We start from the raw sequence: 18,517 nt of genomic DNA on the forward strand, positions 1-18,517 counted from the left end.
CTAGGGTTAAGGTCACTGGAGCCAAGCTGGATGGGACTTAGGAAGGTAGGAGCTGGACACCCTTGTGCACTTGGTGGGCGGAGTTCAGCTAAGAGTGAAGTTACCAGAGCCTTTGAAATGAAAAGAGCTGCTTCTCAGCTGTGAACCTGCTGGTCCCCACTTGCTCTCTGGCTTCCTCCGTCATTGCCTTGTTCACACAGGTTAGAAATGGTCAAAGACTGCATCAGATGTGGTCTGGACAATAACAACAAGGTGCCTTGAGGCCACAGTTCCTTTAAATGTGCATCAAATACGGATTTGGGGCTGGGGAGAAGGAACCAATCACAGGATGAAGTGTTGTGCTGGGGTGGGGAAGGGGGGTTACCAAGGCAGTCCCAGCCCTTAGACGGACTGTGTGAGAAGAAAATTGAAAAGCTCCGCAAAGTGTCAGAATTAACCTCTCCTTTCAGACTGCTTACAGGTGAAATTCTGCCATCTGGATGGGCAGTTTGCCTGCAGAAAAAGAAAGAAACTAAAGGGCTGGGGGGACCCTACTCTGCCTCCCATTTTAACACAACAGATTTTTAAGGGAAAGGGGGCAGAACCATGAAAATTGCCAAACATAGGCAGATATGCACATGTGCGCACACGCATTCATGTATGAAGTGTGACAGAGCAGGGCTCGAACAAAGCAGAAGTCAGATTGTCATCCTTGTCCCGGGGAGGGGACTGTGGAGTAAAAAGTGCTCACTCTCGAGGGCAGAGCAGGGGAAAGAATCACTGTAGAGTCCTGAGTAAGTACCTGATGGGATTTCCTGTCTTCCTGAGCACAAAATAATGGTAATAATAGTACCAGCCAACATATCAAAGTTTCTACTGCCCTCGCACAAGCACGTCGTTATGCTACTTATTCACACTGGGCTAGCAACGCCGGGAATTACAATTCAGTTTCAAGTAAACAGGAAGCTGTGTTTTAGCAATCCCTGGGAGTTGGATCTTTTCAAATTGAAAACTAAAAAGCTTATACATTTTACAATTTATAAACACGCATTTTCATCCCCTCTTCTTAGTCCTAATCCAAACCTTTTTAAAAAAACAAACTGTAAGAGAGCCAAAAGATCCTATTTTTATTTTTTTGCTGATAATTTGATTTTTAGACTAACGAGCAAATAATGAACGGTGTCAGAACTCCTAAACATTACTCTCCAGCCGTAAGGGCCACACAGGACTTTCTGTGTAAGTCTAGGCTCCGTGGCAAGCATGGCGCCAAGCTGACACCAAATGGCTATTTGCCAACCAAAGGCTCCACATTCGGAAGGCTTTACAGTGAGAACACCGTATAGTATGTCCTTCTCTCTGTTCGGAGTCATGGGGTATCCATTTTGGTGTAACGCGTCTCCATAATGACATCCGAAGCAGAACATAACCAGAAGCACTGAGTGGGAGAATTATGGGTATATTCTCCGAGGCTGCCACCAACCCACAAAGGGAACCGATTATGAAGTAAAAAGCACTTAGTGAAAAATAAATATCATGTAAACAAACAACAAGACCCAACAGAAGCCCACCCTAAAGAGAAACAGGGTACTTGCTTTTCTTTGGGCTTCGGGGCGGCAGGCAGAGGGAGGCACCAGATCTAATACAGAGGCAGAGTCGCCAAAATCATGTGGAGGAATAAAGTGTTGCGGTGTCAGTTTGCCAGCTCGAGGACAGAGCAACACGCCAGGCTTGGCTGTCCTGACATGTTTTACTATGTAAATTTAAATAGTCTTGAAAGGGAAAAGGAAAGAAAAGAAAGGGTGGAGGGGTTACATGTGGCCTTTTAAAAAATATTAAAATAGAAGTTTGTTAGAAATTCTCATGCTTGGGTCACAAATAAAAACACTTTCATCGCTATCATTACAAAAAAATAATAATTATAAGAAACTGGCTCTGAGGCTCACACTCCGACACGTTCCCTCGAATGGAAATTTAGGGGGGTGATTTAAAGAGTTAAAAAGACTCCCTACCATTAATTTGCATCTGGTGCTTTTAGTGTGTGTGTGTTTTTTCCTCCCTGAAAAGTTGGCAGAGCCGCCGATTTTCCATAATGCAAGCATTTGGGAATTGTGAGGGGAATGAAACCGATCCAATCTCCTGACTGCGACATGAATTTTCATTAATTACAACCTTGTCAGCAAAAGCATTATCAAAGCTGAATATGAAAATGCTAATGAGTCCTCATTTGCATATTTTTCTTTGTTGGAATGTCATTAATTATTACATTTTATGATGATGAATGCAGCTGTCGAAGCTCTCCGATGCATAATTAGCCATCAGAATGCCAGGAGCCGATCAGCATTTTTGGGTGAAAAAAAAACAAATTTCACTTCCACTCTCCCCCATCCCAAACATCACCAAACACACACACACACACACACACACACACACACACACACACACACACACTACAGGAGTGGGAAGAGAGAGAGAGAGAGAGAGAGAGAGAGAGAGAGAGAGAGAGCGCAAGCTGACAACAGTCCTAAGGCTGGACCTTGGGGAAGTTGAAAAAGGGATAGGTTAAAGGGAGCTAATTTTTGCTTTTAAATTATTTGGTTTTTAGGTGATAACGGTCTTATACAATAGAAGCAGTTCTTAATAAAAAAAAAGTCGTTATTCCAGCTTAATTAATGCCATGCTTAATTATAACACCATGATGTCAGCGGTTTTAATTAAGTATTGGCTCCGTTACAAAAAAAAGGAGAAAGACAGAAAGACAGAAAGACCTACTCCGTACTTCAGCAGCGTCACAGCACAGATTTGTGAAAAATCATGTACGCAATTTTTTGTTCTTCAGTGGTTCATGAACTATTCAATTTTTACAGGCAGCATTAAAACTCCATACAGACACATGCGTGCGCAAGAGGGTGCACACATGCACACATGCGCACACACACCCACTCTCACCCACACTCAGGCAGACACGATTCAGGCTAAGGGGGAAACCGTTCTTTCCGCCTACGTTACTTGGGCTGACTTTAAAGCGTACCTACTTGACCACTTTTTTTGAGCTAAAGTGTAAGTGAAGATGACAAAACATAGCTCATCCTCTCCCAGCCGCTGGGAACGGTGTTTATAAGTAAAAAAAGAAAAACAACACAGAGCAGATGGGACCATTACACATGACCAAACCAATCAATCACAGATGAAGGGCCCAGGTGCGGCGCAGCCGTGCAACAACGCACCATTTCACAGTCTGTCAGACACACACACACGGTCGTCCATGAGTGACCCTCCTCAGCTCCCCCCGGACCTCATCTGGGGCGCTGTGCCCCTCTAGCCTGCCTACGCTCCAACTGACGTCTTCATAATCACTCTGTCTTTCTATCTGTGGTGGCTCGGGGAAGAGACAGGATGGAAGGGGTGGTGACTCGGGGTGAGGAGGATGGGCAGGGAGCTGGGACAGAGGCTCACATCATTGTCACTTAGGAGGAGTCCAGTCTTCCTCCTTCTGTCATGTCCAACACCCCTCCCTCTGCAACCTCCAGAACAGCTTCTCTGACCATCATTAAGCTCATTAATTTTAAAGAGTGACTGTTTATTTGTGGCACCCCAAGTGTCTGCTTTTGGAAATGGCTATTCTTTGTGAGTTGCTCGCTTCTGAGGAAGGAAGATGAATGGCACTCACTACACTGAAATGTCAGAAAACAATCAAGGTGGTCAAAGAGACTTTGCGGGGGGCCCCCCAAAATGGGTATAAAGAAACCCTAGTGAACCAAAAGCAGCTAGGATCCAAATCTGTCTCAAGACCCTGTGTCTCAAATAATTGTGATGGCCTTTGGCATCCTGTAGCACAAATTCATCCAGGAATCCTTGAACCCAAATGAAGTTGTGCATCTGCGGGCATTGTGAGCTCAGAGTGGCAACCTCATTGGGAAAAGTTCAATAAGAGCTCAACGGAGGCTCGAGTTCCCAACTCGCAGCTCATCGTCCTGGCCTTCAGACAGATCTCTTTTCTTTCTCTTTAAAACAGGTAGAGAAATAAATGAAAGCTCAAAGAAGAAGGCAAACGAAACGGAAAGAAAATCCATCACCAAAGCCCAGCGCTACACTACAGCACGCCCCTAAACCAAGCCGTGGTTCCATGGATCCCACGGATCCTTAACATTCAAATCCTTCTTATTCCAGATGATAATGCCTACCAAAGTCTTTGAGATCTCTGGCACAGCACGAACATTACATGCAATCAGCTTCATATGCTCACATATGAAAACCAGACACTCTTCTCTACTTTGAGAGAAGAGCACGACTCTAACTGACCAACAACTTATCATTCATTTGTGCCGATTTTCCTGAGGAGAAGGCGTTCAGAAAAGCAACCAGAAAGCCTACCAAAAAGAAAAAAAAGTTTACTTGACTACAAAATAGCTTAATGAATTCATGTCCAAAAATGCTCATGACATTTTAGACTTTACTGGAAAATTTACATTGAAAACAAGTAAGAGCTAGCAAGAATATTACCGTATAATCCAGCCACTCTAGGATTTGGGATCATTGATTTGCAGTTTCATGAAATGGTAGGGGAAACAATGCACAGGCTGAGTTAGTGAGGAAGCTTCCAACCTCAAACCTCTCTGCCATTCCATTTACAGGCAAAGACAATTTTACAGAACACTAGGCAGATTAGATTCATCTTAATGGAAGCTCTGCCTCTTAGAATGGGCCCTACCGTCAAATCAAACATATTCTCAAAATGCTTCGTAACACACTTGTTTGGACTTTTTTTTTAATTTTTATTTTTTTAATTTTCGTTTTGGTTTTTTATTTTTGTTTTGTTTTGAAGAGTCAATATGTTTTTGTTCTTGTTTGTTTGTTTCCATTTCTTTATCAGTCAATCTGTCCTTGGAAACTTCAAATACCAAACCAATCATGAATCTTCCTGCTCCCCAATGTGTCTTAAAAATTTTATGTGTAGTCCTTGTTAACAAGGAAACTCATCTCTACACTCAAAAGAGAGAGAACAAATATATTAAAAGCTTCCATTACCATGTAGAAGGGTTCACCTTGTGTTTGAATGTGTATTTTCCCCCTCAAAGAACTGCACATTTGCATTAATAAATATCTACTCTCAAGCTCAATAGAAACTGCAGTACAAAAAGCAGATGTGTACATTGGAGCCTTTTAAATTAAATTTCCAAAAGCAGAGCCTATTGTAGCTGAAGATCAAAGAGCCTAACACACAATCTCCTCCCTCTTCCCATACAATTACAGAGAGTTCACTTCTTCTGTTGAGATGAGCACAACAGGTCAATTTTGAACCTAAAAGGTACGGGTCGGATCAGGTGCTGCAGTTTAGCATTCCTGGGCTGCTCCACAGCTCCACACAGGGCACCTGCTGCTTACACCACCACCCCACAGGAGGCTGGGAAATGCCTCTTGCTCATCTCTTCTTTATTCTTGGGAGCCTGTTTCCTTTCCCACATGGAGACTTTGGAGCAGGGTTTGGAAAGGGACACGCCTGGGTCCGTCCCGCAGGACAGGTGTTCTAAAGAAGGGACTCGGCTCCTTAAACACAACTCAAGAGAAAACGCAGCACTGGTATGCGGCCTTGGTGGGTACAGCTACCTAGAAACCTCTTTTGGAGGTAGATGGGGTATAAATAATGAATAAATGAGGAGCGACACTGTTATGAAATGTCATATCCTGGCAGTTCTGCGAAAGGACAAGACCCTAGGGAGGGAGAAAAAAGGGCTGCAACGGCAGACTCTTCCAAAACCGAGGTTCGGAAGAAAATCTGCTCCCTTGGCATGATTAGCATGATCTATTTCTTTGGGGAATATAGGTAAAGAGAGGAGAGAGTTTAAGTCAAACCCACACAAACAGAGAACTCGATAGAGAACGCCCTCTAGGCTTAAACACCCTTGAAGCCAACTATGTGCGCATTTCCACCTCCCTTTTACATTCCTGGTGCCTCATTTCATCCTTTGCTGCCCATAGGCATCTGTTCCCCTCTAATTATTTGCCATTTAGAAAAACTCTGCTTAAATTCCTTGTGCATCTGGCCCTTGCTTAGTGTATATTTGTGATGCTTAAATATGATGCCGGGTATTAGAACAGCCTCACATGCAAGCACAAAACCTTTGCCTTCCCAGAGAAGTGTTTCAATATCCAGCACCCCCCCCCCAAAATATAAACAAAATGAATTCAACTTTAAAAGTATTTGTTGAAGTAAGAGTGTGCTCTTACTTACATTCTATCCCTCTCTCTCATACACACACACTTATACACTTCCAAGAGTCAGCTATTTGTAAACAAAGATTTGATCAGTGAGTGTGATCCAACCAATAGCCTCATTTTGTGTGTGTGTATTAGAATGGTCTTTCCCACGTTAGGCATGGGTCCTATCATCACCTCAAATGTGCTTCTAAAATCAAGTCCTTTATTTTAATTAGTTAGGATCTTCTAGCTCCTGAATTTTTTTTTCTCCAACTAGTGAAACAGGGTACTACTATTTGACATGGAAATACAGTTTTAGGGGTTGACTCTCTTGAATACAGGAGTGGAGAAGTATTGGAAAAATCAAATTGCTACTTCAAAAGCCCCAAACCAAACAAGCTTCTCTCTTCCACACACCATTCCCACGTTCTCTCTCTGTCCATCTCTTCTTTCTTTAACTGCTCTCTTGTTCTCACTGTAAAGTACTGGCTGGGGGAAAATATGAGGCATACTTGGTTTCTAATATTTGTTTGACCAATAATTAGGTATTGAGTGTTTGCTCATCTAGTGAGTGGAAAAGTTACTACTAATATCAGTAGTGATAATGATGATTTAGCGTCGGCCAAACACTTTCCAGTGTAGTGGAGTGGAGCTGGCAGGCAAACGGCCTGTGCCAGGACCGCACATCCACTACTAGGGAACAGATGACCCGGGCATGTTATTCATTATCTTGATACCATGATGATTTCATCAATAAAACAGAGCAGGTGATACTAGCTATGTTGGGACGTCGTTCTGTCAAGTGAGAACAGTGAAGGGTCTCTGAAAACTTAATTTGTTCTTTATCACCGGTGGTCATTGTATATAGAGACCATCTTTTGTTCGTGGCCATATTCACAGAGACGAGAACACTGCCTGACCATGGGATGAACTCAACCAATAAATGACTCATCGGGGAACAAATGAACCAATGAATGAGTGAACAAAAGATTAACGAGAAAGAAGCATTTGTAAGATGAGTTACTAAATAGTTGGCAGGTATAATTTCTGTGGTATTTTATATTACCTCTGTCTTTGGGAAACTGATAACTTATGGGGAAGGGCAAGTAACTACAATTATAAATAATATAGGAAAATCACACAGAAAATGGGAATTCTGCCAGGTCAAAGAAAAGGTAGCTCAGTTCTACGGATGAGGACTACAGTCTTCCTATTTATGACTCTGCAATGACCTCCCTCACCAAACAGGGGCTATTTAAATAATTACAGCCAAGGAGAAATGTTAAGTTCTCCTTTTTCCTTCTGAGCAAAAATGATATTCATATCTCTTCCTTCATATGGGCATTCCATTCTGCTCTCGGCCAAATGCTTTGAAGTTCTGAGAAGCTCCAGAGCATCGGAGGTCCACCTGTTACTCGTGAGTTCATAGTGCATCTTACACCTTCAATATACAACTTCCACTTAGACCTCTCTGAATTTCACACCCTAAATGTGACTGCCGGGTTTAAACTGTTGCCTGATCAGCTTAAAAGGCTCTCAAACTGAACATCGAATTCAGAGTCATCTCCTTCACAGCTGGACATTTACTGATGTTCCCTATGGTTTCGTAGACGCTGGAGAACTGTGACACATACCGAAACCCTCCTGTCCTCCTCCGGCACCAGGTGTGAAGATCTCATTTAAATTTCAGTACGCACTGAGATAACATCACATTTATTAAATGTTTTACATTTTTTAAAAAGATTTATTTATTTTCTGCATATGAGTGTTATATTTGCAATGCACACCTTTATCCCAGGAGAGGGCATCAAATCCCACTAGAGATGGTTGTGAGCCACCATGTGGTTACTGGGAATTGAACTCAGGACTTCTGGAAAAGCAGTCAGTGCTCTTAACTGCTGAGTCATCTTTCCAGCCCCAATGTTTTACATTTTTAAATTAGTTTTTTTGCTGTACTAAGAATTGGACGCAGGGCATTGGGCATGCTAGGCAAACACTCTGCCACCAAGCTTCAACCCCAGCCCTGGTCTTTATTTTTTAAAAATAGAGAAGCTCTTATGAAAATGGTCTCCATTTTATCACATACTTAAATTCCAAACTACATGGCTCAAATTAGGAGGATATATAGTGTTTGGTGTCAAGAGATGCATTTTATTCCCTTACTTTGAGCCTTATGACCATACTGTTCCGTACGGTAAGGCACCTGGTGAGTGAGTGACATGTCTATTTAGGGGAAGAAATATAACAATATTTTAGTAAATGGTATCAAAGGAGAAACATTACAGAATATTAACATAAGTGGAAAGAGGTTAAATCCAGACAAAAATGGCAAAACCATGACATCCGATACCAACGAAAAGCTGCAATACTGCAAACTGTCGTGATGAGCTTTTATTTTTACAGTGTGAGTCGTAAACCAAGAATCTGACCGGTCCCACAGACCTGACGTGTAGCAGGGTTGGTCAAGGTCAAATATGAACCCACATAGCAGCTGAATCTTTCCATTTGGAGCCCCCATCCACCAATCCACTTAAAACATCAGCATCTTCTCCTCCATCTTCCCTTTGGGGAGGTGGGTCCCCTGTAGAAGCAACAAATCTAACCACATTTTGGCACAACAGGAAGGGCTAAACTACATAGCTAGCTTTTGGTGAGTTCGTGTGCCCGTCCTTCCACAGAGGTGATATACAAAGCTCTCAGGTTTCCCTCACTGGGAAAGAATCATCCATGTTTTCAATAATCACTGCAGAAAATTCCAGTTCTTTAGCAGACTCCATTAGTGTCTGCCCAATCCAGGTGACCTTCCTCCTGCCTCCAAAACTGAAGGTTCCACTGTTTGGATCCTGACAAGGTCTATCATAGACTGTTAAAGTTTGGCTCGCTCAGTTTTTCACAGAAAGGTGATGCCTGCTCGTCCCTTGGAGTGAAGGCCTGTAGGCTGGGATTGCTCTCTGTCCATGGTTGGCTGACCGCAGGCACAGAGAGCTGTACATGTTGAATATGGAAACTAAGTGGTATATTTCTTATATAATATTAATATTATAACAGTAGTCTCCTCTCCTCACATCTACAATTTTAGATATTTGCTACCTCCAGAGATATAGGTGAAATCTCTTTCTGGCAATAGAGAATAATGAATGAGATGATCTCGTCATTGTCATTTATAGGCAGGTCTGATTGTATATGTACACTCACTCATTCAGGGTTCTCTCTCAGTAATTGTCATGCCAAAATCACCCTAATTTGGTATAAGGGGGACTATGAGTGTAGGATGAGACAGAAGGAATGGGGAGAGAAGCAATTCTCTTTTTGGCTCTTACAAGATACTAAACACGAGCAAAGACCATACTTTCCTAGCAAACTAGGCAAAGCAAGTTCTAGAGCACAAACAATTACACATGGCTCCCAGGTCAGCAAAGGTGACCTCCTAGAGATGAACAGGCTTCTGAGTAAGGAAGCGGGGGGGGGGGGGGGGGAGAGTTACTGGACTCCAAGATCCGCCCCCCAGCCCAGGCCCTATGCCTACACTTTCAAAGGTAAATGAGCAATATTGTCAATGATTCAATAGCTGGAGAAACTGAATTAGAAGCATTGGCTGTTTGTAGCACAATGGTCGGAGGTGGGGGCGGGGTTTACAAGACAGAAAAGGAAGAGCTAGAAGAAAGTCATAGTCTGCAAAGTTCTCACTTCTTCCAGCCTACAGAGTCTGGGGGAGACTACGAGAGTCGAATTCTTTCTTCTAAGTCTGATACGGGTCACAACTTATACACATCTGAATAAATCTTAACTTTACCTTATTTTAACAATCATTGCCAGAAAGTAAAGGAGATATGTGTTTGTGCTGGTGTGGAGTGAATGCAGACAGACCACAGGAAGAGGTCAGGTGTCTCGTTCCAGCACACTCTGCCTCATTCTCTTATGCCAGAGTTTCCAGATGAAACTGGAGCTTGACCAGAACCAGTACACCTCAGGATCCTCTTGTGCTCCGCCAACATGTGTTTAGAGGCATGTGTGGACACATCCAACATCATTTTACTCGGGTCCTCCTGATTGTGCAGCAAATGACCTTATCTACTGAGCAATCTGCTTAGCCCCATTTACCTATTTTCAAGCAAAGGAAAAAGGCTAGAACAGAAAAGGAGACTCAGAAAGGCAACAGAAGCCACGGGAAGGGATCCCATGACAGGCAAGTTAAAACTAAGCTGGAAGGTGTGAGTGAAAGAAGAGAATGAAAAGAATGAAGAAGTGCATTGTGTTTAAACATAGCTCCTGCCAGATCAACAATATCAAATCATAGCACGCAAATTCTAAGAGCCCTGCCTTAGTTTCTTGACACATTCATTCCTCTCCTTAAGGATTGTTTGGTCCATTCAAGGTGTTCTATTCTGACAGATACATCAAAGACCGAGAGCAAAGGACACTGGAAAGCAGTAGTAAGAGGACCCACGTACCCTCCACAGGTGGTCTAAAGAAGTTCAATGTTAGGCTGAATAGTCAGGTCATTCCAGGCCCAACATTTCCTTGGTTTCAATCAATTTTCCTGTGTTGTGAACAATAATTCAAAAAGTACCCACAGGTGGTAGGGCAACAAAAATTAGGATGGGTTTGGAGAGGGTGAATACAAGGATGCACCAGCTGGAGGAACAAAAGGCAGTGAAGAGTTACAGAGAGTCTCTGGCAGACAATCCTCAGAAGAGACAACAGAAAAACCAAACCAGAAATCTAGACCTTCAACCTTTGCAGGGGACGAACTTCCTCTGAAGTGATGAGCATGTCTGCATTTACTCCTCCCCTCCACCAGTCAGCTGCATGGGACAGACCAAGTAGCAACTATGGTCCTGTGAAGACCTATTATGTGTCCAACTTTGGGCTGGGTTCTTGTCCTACACAGGATCCTGTGAGTATGGCCTCCTTGCTTCTGCATCCCTCACAAAGGAAGGCCATGGATTGTGTCAGTTGACAAGCTTGCATCTGAATGTGAAAGCATGCCGAACAATCTATGTCCTTCACGTCACTCACCCTTGCCACTGTGAGCACACACTGCGCTGATCCACTCTAATTCCCAGACTCTAAATTGTCTCTGAGTGCTTTTATACCATTTTGTTTCCATTTGTCAGGTTGTGCACCGCTTCAGAGTAACATCCCCTGAATTCCATGGCAGGGTCTACATCTAGATCAATGGTGTCCTGATACATGTATGATCCTTTTCTATCAAAGCACTAGGACCTCTTGCCTTTCAGTGTTCCCTACCCCATTAAAGGCTAAAGAAGATGTTTTCCCTAGCACTGTGAGACCTTTAATCATTCCTCTGGTAAAGCACTTTTTTAAAAATGTTATTGCTGGGGTTTGACACTGTGCTGAAATGTATAAAAATGGGGAAAATGGACAAAGGGGGGGGCACAGCCAGAAGAGTTGTCCCTTAAATTTTGATTTCTGCTGTACATTGTTTCATGCCTACCATTATCTCTACTCTTCTCCCTGGTAACATCTACTTGTGCTGTCCAAGAAAAGAGGAATCTGCTTTGGATTCTCAAAGAACTGAGCATAAATGGCACACATGGTGCTGACCAAGGTGACTTTCACCATGCCACCCCTCGTTTTCCTTAGAGATAAAGTGGGGGTGGCGAACAGGTGCTTCCAGCAAAGGGTGTCTATGAAATACGCAGACATCAGCCCAGTGCCTGTTACATGGTAAAGGCTAGAAAACAGTGATGAATGTTAGGAGTATGAAACTATGAAAACCATTTGTGCTTAAAGGGTCACTGACATTGCTGATCTTCAGCGCCAACAGCACAGCGACTCCTTGGCTGCTCCATGTACTGTCTGGGATAAAAAGGCCAGGTCTTCATCGGGACTGTGTTGCAAATGCCTTGGTGATAGAGATCAGAGAGTCAAGAGATGAAATGTCTTTCCCGGTATCTCCATTGTGGGTGCCATTGCCAACAGCAATGCCTGAGCACCAAAGCGTCAAGTATGCTCAACTCTAGGAGACTCTATGACAGTGGTTCCCAACCTTCCAAATGCTGTGACCCTTTAATACAGTTCCTCATGTTGTCGGGATTCCCCAACCATAAGATTATTTCCATTGGTACTTCATAACTGTAATTTTGCTAATTATGAATTAATATGTAAATATCTGATATGCAGGAAATCTAACCCTGTGACTCACAGGTTGGAAACCATTGCTCTATAACGCTAAAAGGAATACAACATGGACTTGGTGGTTTCAAAGGCTCCTCACTTTCAGCAAATACGCTTGGGTTTCTAACTTCTTCCCACTATACTTTTCTCTACCAGTGACCAGAATGCAGCCAATCACCCACGTGGACATCTCTGATAGGGTCACCTCCTCAGATGACACAAAGACTTCCTTCCTAACTGGGCATGTAGAGACATAATTCCTATTCACTTCCAACTTCCAATCTAAAAGAAACAAATCAAGCTAAGATAATCTCTTTATTCTTAATTCAAATTATTTACAGACATATTAGTTAGAGACCTGAACACATCTCTATATTCACGCAACTCTATTTTTTTAACTTCTGTACAGTGACATTTCGTATCTTCTTTGCTCTATGAATTCCACCAAAATAGTCATTAAATTGCTTATTTACAATAACTAGTATGTGAATGTCTAATTTGACATACTATATAGAATACTTATTGCTTACATGGCAATAAAAAAATGGATTCTTCTGTGTAATGATATTGGTCATGTCCCAAAGAAGAATTCTTCTTATAGTAATCTGTTGAATAATAACACTAACACTTATTTGAAGTACTTAAACCAAACTCTCATACTTTCTCCTTAACTGTGGTATTCTTACTATTTACCCCCAAAATATGTGAGACAACAATAAAGGACTAAAAACTATAAATCATAGATAAATTTCAATGTCCCAAGTAAATATGAAGCATAATAAATCTTTGTTCTATCACCAACACAGACTAAAAACGATCACATTATTTTTATGTAGCTAGCCACTGACTTGCTCAATGATCATGGCAAATACTGAGTCTGCATCAGTCCTGGGATACATATACCACTGGCCCACTGCAAAGCCACTAGCAACATTTTCATCACTCGTATCTAGCAGCGAAAACCAAGTTTCACAAAAAGAGCAAGCATTGTCTTTGGGGATCCTGGTGTCATTTCGGGCACACACTTGATGAATGAATGACAATATGGAACACAGATGACAGAGCCACTCATGAGTGGATTCTCCTGTCTACCTAGGACCACTCCTGACACCCTGTACCTCCCAGTGCTCTCAGAGATGGCCACACTTTCCCCTTACCTCTCCACCCTTTAGCCCATCTGTCTCTCTGGGATCTCTCAAGTCTGAACTTTGACAGCAACTGCCTACATTTCTTCGGTGCTACATCCACTCCAACTAGGACAGAGTAACTTCAAGTGTGTGGCAGTAAAGGTGTGTGTGTGGCACAAAGCACTGTACAACAAACACTGAAGAGTGGGGTTAGGGAGGACTTACAGACTGAATGGCAACAAAGGCGGTATTTATCTCCATTCAGAGGAATGATATTAGTCAGTGTGTGATACAAGTCAAATAAGCTTACAAACAATGTTTTAAAAACCAATCAAGCAATACACTGTTGAACCTTTCCATAAGTTACTGGCATTGATGGGCAATTAACAGTAGGATATGCCTCCAAATAAAACTCCACCAATCAAGGTTCTGTGATTAGAAAAGAAGCCTATGGTTAAATAAACGCTTATTAATATCCTGAGAAATGATTTCCCCATGATTGCTGTTCTGACTACTTTAGGCATTAAAATAAAGAGCGCTGGCTCTCTCTAAAGGCTGCATTTTCAACTTTGTAAAGATTCTGAGTAAAAACGGGCAATAATAATTTCAATGGAAGTGGGAAGACCTAAGAGAGAAGATGTGCGGACATATACTATCTAAATTGCACATTTTCTTTTTCTTTGAGCCACACATTAAAAAGAAATACAAGTTTTTCTGGATTTTTTATGACTTCATGTATTTTAATTTTATTAAATAGATTGAATTTAACAGATGTGCAAAGGAAGACACAAAATTTGCAATTTTATGATTGTATGTGTAGGTGTCTGTGTGTGTGTGTGTGTGTGTGTGTGTGTGTGTGTGTGTTGGTGCTTGTGAAAGTCACAGCTGTCAGACCCTTCTGCAACTGTAGTTATAGGTAGTTGTGAGCCACCTGACAAGGGTGCGAGGAACTGAGCTCGGGTCACTAATAAAATGAGTACACACTCTTCACTGCCAGGCCCTCTCTCCAGCTCTGATTATGAAGTCTTACAGATAAAAGTGGATCCGATACCAAAGTCAAACATGTGAGCCACCGGCCTCCCATCAGCCAGCTCTGATATTGTGGTTCCAAGTAGTTCAGTGTCAGGTCTACATCTATGTGATTAAAATAGTCCATGCATGTAAAATATGTATATCAGACAAATTCATTTCTGTCATTCAAAAGATGCGGGAAAGAGCACAACATGTTCTTACTGCCCACAGCTTACAGACTAAAGAGCACCCACCAAATCTCACGAGAACAGAAGTCACAGCTCGAGCTCTCAATTCCTTCCTAGAACATATAGATCTTTAATGTGATAGACTGAGAAAACGGCTCCATTGAGGCACAATTGATAAAAACTCAGAGACAGAAATTGGGGTTCAACCTGAAGCCCAGAAAAGCAAAGCAGTCAGCCACTGACTCTTACCTCAACCTCAGTTTGAATATGGTGATCCTGCCTCCAGGAATCTCAGAATGAGACTCTGACTGAGAGCTGTCTCCTCTGGTTTTATAATACTCTCAGTTCTGCAGTTAAGGGCGAGCACCACTACCGCCGGGTTTCTATGGCAAGCTAGTGTGGCTACTCGGATTAAAGGTGTGTGTCATTGCTGCCTGACCTGTAAGAATGGCCAGTAAGACTGTTTTACTTTTCTGATCCCCAGGCAAGCTTTATTTATTAAAACACAAATGAAACGACACTACACTCTATCAGTAAAGTATGAGGAGTTGAATTCAATCTCCAGGACCCAAGCAAAATCAGCCAGACAGGGTTTAGCAAGGTGGCATGGTGGCACAGCCAGAAAGGTTCTCAGTGCCAGCCTGATGGCTTAGCTGTCGTGTGTGTGTGTGTGTATGTGTGTGTGTGTATGTGTGAGAGAGAGACAGACAGGCAGACACACACACACACACACTATAAATAAGTAAATAAATACAAATAAATACATGAATGAATAAGGTGTTCTGTTTTGTTTTCTAAGCCAGGAGAGCTGCACTCACTCATAATCCCAGTGCTGAGAAGGCAGAGAGAGGCCTCTGTGGATCCCTGCAGCTCACTGACAAACCATGCTAATGCTACCATACTAGCTTCAGGCCAATGGCGAATCTGCCTCAAAAACCAAGATGGACAGGCTCTAGACACCCAATACTGGCCCCTGAATCTGGGGCTGGGGGTGAGGTTCAGGGATAAAGCAGTTGTCTAGAATGTTTGAAAGCCCTGGTTTCAATGCCATCAAGGGAAGAGAGAGAGAGAGAAAGAGAGAGAGAGAGAGAGAGAGAGAGAGAGAGAGAGAGAGAGAGAGAGAGGAAAACTAAATATACTTGCCTCCATAGCATCATTAGCTGGCTATTTCTTCAACAGTTTGACAAAGCAAAGCTTTTCCCCTGAGGTTCATTCAGGCTTGGTTGTATATTATAAAACATTATAATGGATATTCTTTTGGAAATATGTATAGGGTTATTCTCCCTCTAATTTGGCTTTCCCCACCTTTCAATTAGAAAAAGTGTATTCATATATTTTTCTTCAAAAAATGAAAAATAATCACTCCTATTTGGGACAGACATACAATGTTAAACTGTGAATGAATACATAATTAGCATCTGCCAATTCACATGGCCACAGAAGCAAACCTCTAGGACCAACAGGTTAATCTATTCATTTGATGAGGCATTAATATAAATATATATATATCAATTCAGCCTTCATTTCTCCCCAATGGAAGTATATATAATTTTAGCATATTAAATATCAAGCATTTTGCCAAAAAAGTTATTAATTTATGGTGTAAAAATATCTTGATGGTAAATAATTAGGCGCTAAGTAGGTGATGAATCACTTTTACTAAGTGAGAAAGAAATAAGATGAGTTAAAAATAAGCCCTTACATGAACAGTTTGGAAACTAAAATGGAAATACTTTGAAGTGGTATGTAGGTCAGAGAGCCACCCTGAAGTTATGACCCCTGAACTCACAAGATGCAGGTGGAGCCTAGGCTTCTGCATCACGTGACTGAGCTAGAGTGAAGTCAGATGTACAACACAGCTGGAGAGTGGTAGGATGTGGTCCTGTTTTCCTTAGGGAGTTCAGGGTCATGGGTTGACAAGTGAAGACTGCCATTCATCAGATGAAGTTGTGCATACGCTATTAGGAGATAGTGAGATAGCCTGACGCTCTAAACAGAGGTCACGATCAATTAACACATCTTTCTCGTGTTCTCTAATCAACTCTTGCTACATCTTTTATTAGTCACAAAGCAAAGAAAGCACTTGCAGGTGGGAAAACTTCAATGGCCCTTAAGATATGTCTGTGTTTTCCGGCCTACCACCCCACAGTTCAGCACATAGCCTATCCCTAACAGATATCTGTCATTGACATTGACCAATCGGAGAACTGGCGAATGCCTTAGAAAAGCTAAGACAACAGGCTGGGCATAGGGAATAACTAAATGACAACGCTCAAATTCGTGCAGTGGTGGCCAAGATGTTTTGGGGATTCAAGAAGCATCTATGATTCTTTTTTTAACTTATGTCTACCTAACTTCCTTTACAGGTAATTTTCAAAGAGACAAAGACTAATGAAAACAACCTAAAAGCAAACCACAAGTGTTCATGTAAAGGTACACTCCCTTGTTCAAATCCTCCTGGGGTTCCTCTTCTCTCTTCTCACTTCTTGAAGGTTTTTGCAGGTGGCCACTGCCAAGGCTTAGGGCTTATTCGTTTTCTTTGTCTCTCCCCCTGCTCACCTATTTTGGCCTGATTCCGACCTCTTTTCCGTTTCTTCTTTCTCCCTTGGGAAATTTATGTACATTTCTAGCATCTATCCTCCACCCTCATGTGTGAATACTACAGCAAAGAAACACACACACACACACAACTTCATTCTCGTTACAGCAGTCCCTCCATCACTGATCAGCATAGGACTATATGATGCGTTCTGTGTCTCATAGACCGAGAAAGCACTTTGAACCTCCTGTTGTTTAGGAGCTTGAGAAGATAGCTTATTAGTCTTTATTGTAATCTCGTGAGCGACTGTTATTTTCTTCTCTTACACTTTTGGGGTCCTTCCTTCCATATTTTACCATCTTCCCATAGGGATGCTGCTCTCCTTCTGTGCAGTGTGTGATGTCAGCTGTGCCTCCTTCTTAATAAACAGCTGCCCTGTGCGCTTCCGTTTCTAATCCTGCTGACAGCTGGGTTTTGCTCATGGTGGTTTACTCTTACCCAGACCAACTTTCACATATATGCTTGTGGAATCCGATTCTGAGAGAGTCACCATTCCTGCCCTGCGTCCTCCCTGCACCCACCTCCCATCGTGCTCCCGTCATTATGTACTGTAGCCCCCAATCCATCAGGATTGTTAAATTTTGCTTGCACAGATAAAAACAACAACAACAACAACAAAGAAACTGGAGTCCAGCCCACATAGTTTACATTTTTCACTGTTTCGATCAATGGTTCACATATTATTTGTTACAAGGAGCATAATTAGATCATGAAATCCAGTGCAACACCCCACAGGTCCAAATTCTTGGATGCATCCAAATTTCCATAACCAAATCGGGCTGCCTGCCTCTGTCTTTCCTTCCCTTGTCTAGTTTGACCACTTGCCTGCTAAAAGCCCCAATTGGATTTTTCATCCTGCTCTTAAAATATTCTCACATTCTACACTTCCAATCATATCCTTTGTTTCGGAGAGAACTCAATCAAGAGGGGTTTTGTGCAAGTCTCCACTTGTACATGATGATAAACAGCTTAAGCTACGTTCAGCACATTCACCATCATTAGTTTCCTTTCTTCAACGAATCCAGATAGATCACGTGTTATCTACACCATTATTTCCTGAGACTGTGTCCATATCCTAGTGGTCTTTTCTACCTGGGGGAGGCAGAATTTAACTCCTTCCCAACTGTAAATTTTATAATAGTTCATCAACAGCCGGTAAGCACTTCTTCCTACAGTGTGCAGTGCTGTCCTTGCCACACACATTTCAAAATTTAAAGACTGAAAATTGAGCAGCTACAGTCTAAAAAGGCAGGAAGTACCTCTACTTTCTGAGCCGT

The 18,517-nt window shown here is 42.2% G+C and overlaps 1 protein-coding gene across 8 annotated transcripts in view; it reads right to left on the reverse strand.

The window, feature by feature from the left end:
- The window catches only part of Tcf4 (transcription factor 4), a 343,415-nt gene that overhangs the window by 182,454 nt on the left and 142,444 nt on the right, over positions 1-18,517 (reverse strand). For 2 of the 8 annotated variants that reach the window (XM_085676463.2, XM_048419691.3), the window contains exon 1: positions 1,572-1,697. The exons of the other annotated variants lie outside the window; for them this stretch is intronic. The gene's annotated coding sequence lies outside the window, so the exon portion shown is untranslated. Of the gene's footprint in view, positions 1-1,571; positions 1,698-18,517 lie in introns of those variants that run through there. 8 annotated transcript variants of the gene reach the window in all.

This window comes from Myodes glareolus, chromosome 13 (assembly GCF_982192425.1).
Source record: "Myodes glareolus chromosome 13, mMyoGla1.1, whole genome shotgun sequence".
Taxonomy (NCBI): Eukaryota; Metazoa; Chordata; class Mammalia; order Rodentia; family Cricetidae; genus Myodes; species Myodes glareolus.